This window comes from Papio anubis, chromosome 18 (assembly GCF_008728515.1).
Source record: "Papio anubis isolate 15944 chromosome 18, Panubis1.0, whole genome shotgun sequence".
Lineage (NCBI taxonomy): Eukaryota > Metazoa > Chordata > Mammalia > Primates > Cercopithecidae > Papio > Papio anubis.
Window position 1 is genome coordinate 31,957,174 of NC_044993.1, and position 8,065 is coordinate 31,965,238.

General features: G+C 47.5%; 1 non-coding gene across 1 annotated transcript; it reads left to right on the top strand.

The window, feature by feature from the left end:
- The first annotated feature begins 7,085 nt into the window (after positions 1-7,085).
- On the top strand, positions 7,086-7,192 carry LOC116271407. The gene has a single exon (XR_004179962.1). It is a non-coding gene; the product is annotated as a U6 spliceosomal RNA (small nuclear RNA).
- The last annotated feature ends 873 nt before the right edge of the window (positions 7,193-8,065 follow it).

Sequence of the window (8,065 nt, forward strand, 5' to 3'; positions counted from 1 at the left end):
TCACCTCCACTGCCTTTACACGGTGAGGTTGGCTCTGCCTGTGTGGATGTTCTGAGACGGGGTTTTCCGTGCACTGTTAAAAACCCGATTCCCAAGGCCTTGTCTAGGAGCAGGACCAACCCCTCCAATTATGAAGACTAATGGGGGAAACAGACACACCCTCATCCCTGCACATCCCTGAGGACACGTGTCTGCCCACACCTGCCCAGAACAAATGCTGGGAAAATGAAAATGTCAGTTAAATGGTTGCTATGGCAACCTAGTCTCATTAGGCTTCTACATTTTCTTTCTCTTTCTTTCTTTCTTTTTTCTTTTCTTTTTTTTTTTTTTGACCGAGTCTCGCTCTGTCACCCATGTTGGAGTGCAGTGGCATGATCTTGGCTCACTGCAACCTCTCCCTCCCGGGTTCAAGCGATTCTCCTGCCTCAGTCTCCTGAATAGCTGGGGTTACAGGCTCGCACCACTACACCTGGCTAATTTTTGTGTTTTTAGTAGAGATGGGGTTTCGCCATGTTGTCCAGGCTGGTCTCGAACTCCTGGGCTCAAGCGATCCACCCATCTTGGCTTCCCAATGTACTGGGATTATAGGCGTGAGCCACCACCTGGCCCTGCTGCTACATTGTCAGTGTTGTAATGTTTTTCTCTATTGAGTTGATTGAATTCCTTGGTTTTTGCCCTCACTCCCCAACTCTGTCACCGTTGCAAAACACATACACACACACACACACACACACAAACACACACACACACACACACCACTATACACACTGGTTTCTAAAGACTAGCAGAGCCTCTGATGCATCTTTAAAGGACTGAGATGAAGCAGGGGATAGTAGCTTATACCTGTAATCTCAGCACTTTGGGAGACCAAAGCAGAAGGATCACTTTATACCAGGAGTTTGAGACCAGCCTGGGCTACACCACAAGACCCTATCTGTACAAAAAAGTTTTAGAAGTTAGCAGGTTATGATGGTGTATGCCTGTAGTCTCAGCTACTCAGGAGGCTGAGGTGGGAGGATTGCATTAGCCCAGGATTTCGAGGCTGCAGTGAGTTATGGTGGCACCACTACACACCAGCCTGGGCAACAGAGCAAGACCCTGTCTCAAAAAAAATAAGAACAAAAATACATAAAGGGCTGAGATGGCCCATAAAGGGCTGAGAAAGCCAGGAGAATGGTTTTGGAGCAAGAGGGTACATTTCTGTTTTCTTTTTGTGCCTTTTGGGGTAGTTCAGTTAGACAGAGGGAATTTGCAGTCTGAGACCAGAAAATCTCTACCATTCATTCCCTTTTTGACCTTGCTTGGGCTGCTCAACTTCTGCCCAGAGGCTTAGCTCTTCATCAGGAGAAAATAATGCTCTTAGCTCCACCAAGCTGATATAGGCCAAGGAGAAAATGCCTGCACTGGCCAGGCACAGTGGCTCAAACCTGTAATGCCAGCACTGTGACAGGCTGAGGTGGGAGGATCTCTTGAGCCCAGGGGTTCAAGACCAGACTGGGCAACACGGTGAAACCCTGTTTCTACCAAAAATACAAAAATTAGCCGGGCATGGTGGAATGCCTGTAGTCCCACCTACTTGGGAGCCTGAGGTGGAAGGATCGCTAGACCCCAGGGAAGGTCAAGGCTTCAGTGAGCCCATAATCTTGCTACTGCATTCCAGCCTGGGTGACAGAGGTCCTGACTCAAAACAAAGAAAGCAGAAAATTCTCACGTCAACCTTTGAGTTCCCTGAGAAGTGCAACCTGAATGCCAGCTTCAGGCTGGCGACTGGGTTTCACTCTGGAATCTAGTGTGTTCTGGGTTGGAAGTGAGGGCCTGGAGAGAGGTGCCCAGGCTGGAATGGAGTTTTTGTTTCTGAGATGGAGTCTCACTCTGTCGTCCAGGCTAGAGTGCAGTGGCGTGATCGCGGCTCACTGCAACCTCTGCCTCCTGGGTTCAAGTCATTTTCATGCCTTAGCCTCCTGAGTAGCTAGGGTTACAGGTACACGCCACCACATCTGGCTAATTTTTATGTTTTTAGTAGAGACAGGGTTTCTCCATGTTGGCCAGGCTGGTCTTGAACTCCTGACCTCAAGAAATCTGCCTGCCTCGGCTTCCCAAAGTGTTGGGATTACAGGTATAAGCTACGGCGCCCAGGCTGGAATAGAGCTTTATTAGCCATAAAACTTTGGGTGAATCACTCAAAACTTTGGGTGACTCACTTTCCTTATTGGGTTGTTCTGTAACCTAATAAAATACCATAGAAAATGCTAATATGTAATAAGTACCCAGTGGATGTTAACTCCTATTATATTAATATTGGTCACTACAGGAAATCCACAAAGGAAAATTGCACTATCAAATTATCATAGTGCTTTAGTTTTCCATAGTCACATCTTTGCTGCTTTCTGAAATGCATTCCAGTTTCATCTTTTAGAGCAGGCTGAGATACAAGAAACACACGTTCATTTTTTTTCTCCCCCTGGTGATCAATGAGCTGATTGGATTTTGCTATTTTCCATTTTGTTTCCAAATAAGTCGTTCGCTAGTTTCTGTTGCCAAAACTTTCTGATGAAATCGTCTATCACTGACTCTTCAAATATTGGTGCTATTGTGCCTTCGGGGAAGAGGCAGCATCTCTCCCATGACTGTACCTAGAACAAAAGAGAGAACCCGCCTCTGTTCTTACTCACGGAAGGAGGGGCCTGAAGGGAGCCAGTCTTAGCAAAGAGGAAAGCACAAGAAGCAGCTTTTCTGTTGCATTTTGTTTTCCTCCTGAATTTTACTACCATGTCTAAGGATCTCCCTCTGTTTCTCAGATCTGCCTCCATGGGAAAGGGCATTGGCAGCAGTGATGGCAAAGGTTTGAGCATAGCTCATGAATTACCACCTCTGCAGAGTTGCATGCAGTGGAGACACCAATAGGTAACACCCAGTCTAGATGGCACCTAAAGGTATTTTTGCAGGGCACAGTGGCTCATGCCTGTAATCCCAACACTTTGGGAGGCTGAGGTGAGGGGATCGGTTGAGGTCAGGAGTTTAAGACCAACCTGGGCAACACAGTGAGACCCGGTCTCTACAAAAATAAAAAATAAAAAATAAATTGGCTGGGCTTGTGACGTGTGCCTGTAATCCCAGCTATTCAGGAGGCTGAGGTGGGCGGATTGCTTGAGCCCAGGGGGTTGAGGCTACAGTGAGCCATAATGGTACCACTGCACTGCAGCCTGGGCAACAGAGCGAGAACCTGTCTCTAAAAATAATAAAAATAAAATAAAATAATAGATAAATACAATTTAAAGGTATTTTTATTTTACAGATACTTCAGAATTTTAACACTGAAAAAAGGATCAAGGTAAAGAGTTTACTGAATAATGAATGAATTGTATAATGTGCAAAACTTTTGCGATATATATATTTTTAATGTTCAAAAAATGTCAGGGAGTGCAGTTTGCTCAGGGACAAACCAATGTTTCCCAGTCTAGAATAGTTAAGACCAGGAGAGCTCCACTAAGAAACAGTACTGGGAGATTATTTTCACAGATGGTAACCTTTTGCAATTTTTCATCAAATAATTTATTTGATAATGTGTTGCTAAGCTATAGTACGGACATTACTTTAAAAGTAGATGCGTTCCTGGGGCGCCGTGGCTCACGCCTGTAATCCCAGCACTTTGGGAGGCCGAGGCAGGCGGATCACGAGGTCAGGAGATCGAGACCATCCTGGCTAACACAGTGAAACCCTGTCTCTACTAAAAATACAAAAAAATTAGCCGGGCGTGGTGGCACGTGCCTGTAATCCCAGCTACTCAGGAGGCTGAGGCAGGAGAATCGCTTGAACCCGGGAGGTGGAGGTTACAGTGAGCCGAGACCATGCCATTGCACTCCAGCCTGGTGGAGAGCAAGAGTCAGTCTCACAAAAAAAAAAAAAAAAAAAAAGTAAATGCATTCCTAAATATTGAATATCATTAAGTATATGCAGGAGGTATGATACCACTTTTTAAAATGCTACTGATACTCCCTAGGTCTGACCCCCAAGCTCCCTTAGAGAGAGGTGGCCATAAATTCCTCTTCAGTAATTTTAGGGCCCCTCCCCCTCCCAGGTGTCGTGTCACCACGATGGGAAACTCACCCAAAGTTGGGGGTAGGGGCCCCGCATTTCCATGCCATGGTCTCTGATACTGGGAGTCCTGATCTCTGGGTCCTGGGAGTCTGTGGGGGCTGCTTCCAGGAAGCAGTGTGCTTGAGACAGGAGCTGGGTGCAGCCGGAAGCCCCTCTGAGCTCAGCCCTGTCTAGCTGCCTCAGTGGAGAGCACACCCCTGCTCCCTAGTACAGGGCTCATCCCTGTGGGAGGGAATCTCCCCTCGCGCGCTGAGATCCACATCTCCAGAGTGCTGTGGTTAGCTATGCTCAGGGATTAGGGGAAGGGGTCCTGGTGAAGTTAATGGGGAGACTGAAGGCCCCCAAGCTTCCCTTTGATGCTGTCACTACTTACCTCCACCCTGTAACTATATCTTATACAAGATGGGAAGGGGCAGCCACTGTCCCCTCTGCCCCCCTGGCACCCTATATATATATATATACTCGAGGCAGAGTCCTGCTTTGTCACCCAGGCTGCAATGCAGTGGTATGATCTCGGTTCACTGCAACCTCCACCTCCCAGGTTTTAGCGATTCTTCTGCTTCAGCCTCCTGAGCTGGGATTACAGGCACACACCACCACACCTGGCTAATTTTTGTATTTTTAGGAGAGATGGGGTTTCCCCATGTTGGCCAGGCTGTTCTTGAACTCCTGACCTCAGGTGATCCACTCGCCTTGGCCTCCCAAAGTGCTGGGATTACAAGCATGAGCCACTGAGGCTGGCCGGCTTATATATTTTTAATAAAAGAAAGGAAGAGCCAATCTAACATGATCCTGCAAACATCTCTCTTTTAAAATACCTTTGCCTAAATATCAGTAGGGATGTCTGAAACTGGGAGTGAGGAGTAGGAGTGATAGGAGAGGATGGAGCCCTCCGGAGCCCTCTGTTTTTAAAGAAACGCGCCTGACTTCTGAAATTAGTTGAAATTTAAAAATCTCTGTGGCAAGAAGACATCAAAGGGTCTTGCTACCTGAAAAGGGTGTGTGTGTGTTGGGGAAAGGGCAGAATGCTGGGAGAAAAAAAATTCACCTTGCGACCAGGCACGGTGGTTCACACCTGTAATCCTAGCACTTTGGGAAGCCAAGGTGGGCAGATCACCTGAGGTTAGAAGTTGTCGACCAGCCTGGCCAACATAGTGAAACCTTGTCCTTACTAAAAATACAAAAATTAGCGGGATATGATAGCACATTCCAGCTACTTGGGAGGCTGAGGCATGAGAATCACTTGAACCTGGGAGGTAGAGATTGCAGTGAGCCAAGATTGTGCCAATGCATTCTATCCTGGGCGAGACTTTGTCAAAAAAAAAAAAAAAAAAGGCCTGGCGCAGTGGCTCATGCCTGTAATCCCAGCACTCTGGGAGGCTAAGGTGGGAGGATCATCGGAGGTCAGGAGTTTGAGACCAACCTGGACAACATGGTGAAACCCGTCTCTACTAAAAATACAAAAATTAGATGGGCGTGATGGTGCATGCCTGTAGTCCCAGCTACTTGGGAGGCTGAGGCAGGAGAATGGCTTGTACCCAGGAGGCGGATGTTGCAGTGAGCCAAGATTGCACCACTGCATTCCAGCCTGGGTGACAGAACAAGACTCCGTCTCAAAAAAAAAAAAAAAAAAAAAAAAAAAAAAAATCACCTTGCAATAAGTTATCCTGCCACAAATGTTTCTGTTTAATTCATTTTGTATCCTACCCTTTCCCCTCAACCTCCAAAGAAATCATGAGGGATCCAGTTTATAGTTGTGCTGTTGGTTGCTTGAATCCTAAATCTTGGAGTACAAACTGATCAGGGTTCCCAGGTCTACCTGGTGAAGGGCAACCCAAGGTGTCTGTGGGGCCCAAGGAAAGTCTAGGCCCTCGTTGTTCACCAGCTGTATCCATGGAGGGCTTGTCAGACATGTGGAATCTCAAGACCCACTAAAGCTTAAGCTGTATTTCTTTCTTTTCTTTTTTTCCTGTTGCCAAGCAGTGGTATGATCATGGCTCACAGTAGCCTGGACCTCCTGGGTTCAAGCGATCCTCCTGCTTCAGCCTCCTGAGTAGCTGGGACTACAGGCACACACCACCATGCCTTGCTAATTAAAAACCAATATTTCTGTATAGAGACCGGGGTCTTGTGCCCACATCGCCCAGGTTGGTCTCAAACTCCTAGCCTCAAGTGATCCTCCCGCCTCAGCCTCCTAAAATGTTGGGATTACAGGCATGAGCCGTGGCCTTAAGATGCATTCTAATAACATCCCAGCTGACTCATGTGCACAATGTGGTTTGAGAAGCGCTGCTCTTAGAGAGAAGGGGCTGGGCGGGAGTTGCTATTATTGGAAGAGTCACAAGAGCTTTTGGCTGTGAGAACCCCCTCTGTGGGGTTAGCAAGGTTCAGGCCCCTGGTGTGAGCAGATGTGGTTCTCACTCTAGCACTGAGTCTCCATGGTGGGGCAGGCTCACCTGCTGAGCAACAGCCCTGCTCACCTGGATGGAACTCCCAGATCTGCTTACTACTTAGACCTTTGTTCTAATTTCATGGTTTCTGCCTTGGGTTGTGTCATCCTGGACTTGCAAGGCTCAAGTGTGGCGTAAGTCACCATCACCAGGGCTGATGAATTTCCCACTCTGGTGACGCCTTAATTGAAGGTGAGGCTCTCCTTTCATTAGCAAGATTCCTACCTCCTGTCTAAACTGTCACCTCAAAGACCTGGGGGGAAAAACAGGCTGACCTCATAGTGTGGCCTCAGTTACTGTGGCTTTGGTGGTTTCTCTATCAACGTTTCAGGCAAGCCCATGGCATAATTACTCAAGGCCCTGGGAATGCTGGCATCGATGATTTTGTTTCTCAAACCGATGAATAAATATTCTTCTGGCTTTTACTCCTTGCAACTGCTTTACTATAGAAAAAAGCATTTTATTTCAGCCAATTCTCACTACCATCCTTTGGGGGAAGGGCGTTGCTATTATTCCCAGTTTACAGAAAGGAAAACAGTGCTCGCTTTGGCAGTACATATACTAACATTGGAACGATACAGAGAAGATTAGCATGGCCCCTGCGCAAGGACAACATGCAAATTCGTGAAGCGTTCCATATTTTTGCCAGATGCGGTGGTTCACGCCTGTAATCTCAGCACTTTGGGAGGCTGAGGCGGGTGGATCATGAGGTCCGGAGTTCGAGACCAGCCTGGCCACTAAATACAAAAAATTAGCCAGGCGTGGTGGGGGGTGCCTGTAATCTACTAAATACAAAAAATTAGCCAGGCGTGGTAGGGGGTGCCTGTAATCTCAGCTACTCTGGAGGCTGAGGCAGGAGAATTGCTGGAACCCGGGACGGGGAGGTTGCAGAGAGCCGAGATTGCACCATTGCACTCCAGCCTGGGCAATAGTGCAAGACTCCATCTCAAAAAAAAAGAAGAAAAGAAAAAAGAAAGGAAAACAGAGGTAAAGTCACTTTTTCAAGGTCACACAGCAAATTAAATGGCAGAGTAGGGGCCCAAACCCAGATCTGCCTGTCACCAAAGCCAGTGCTCTCTGTCCTCCTGGGCTATACCTGGACTTTCGAGGACAGAATTCCCTGGTGGAGGCTGTCAATTGTTTTCTTTCAGGTCAAGAAGAAAAGATGGAATGTTTTTTGGAAGATCTTGGTCATCTTTTCTTGCTTCTCCCAGCTCAGGGGAAGCATGTTTCCCAGCTTGCTTTATTCCTCTTCTCTTGTGAATGACTTGGCCCCAGAAATGTAGCTCCTCTGCTCCAATGGCTTCTTGGAAGGCCAAAAATTGAGCCTGGGACACTTGCCCACAAGGATTGTGGCCAGCTGGGCAAATACCCGTGGCTGAGTTGCTGTCTGGCCATGACCCTTCCAAGGACAGACGTCAACTCTGCAGCTCCGTGAGATTCCCTTGAGTGGTTGCTTTGATACTGGGGAAGAGGCTGGAGGATTCTTTGATGGACATGACCCTGGGAGGGAAACA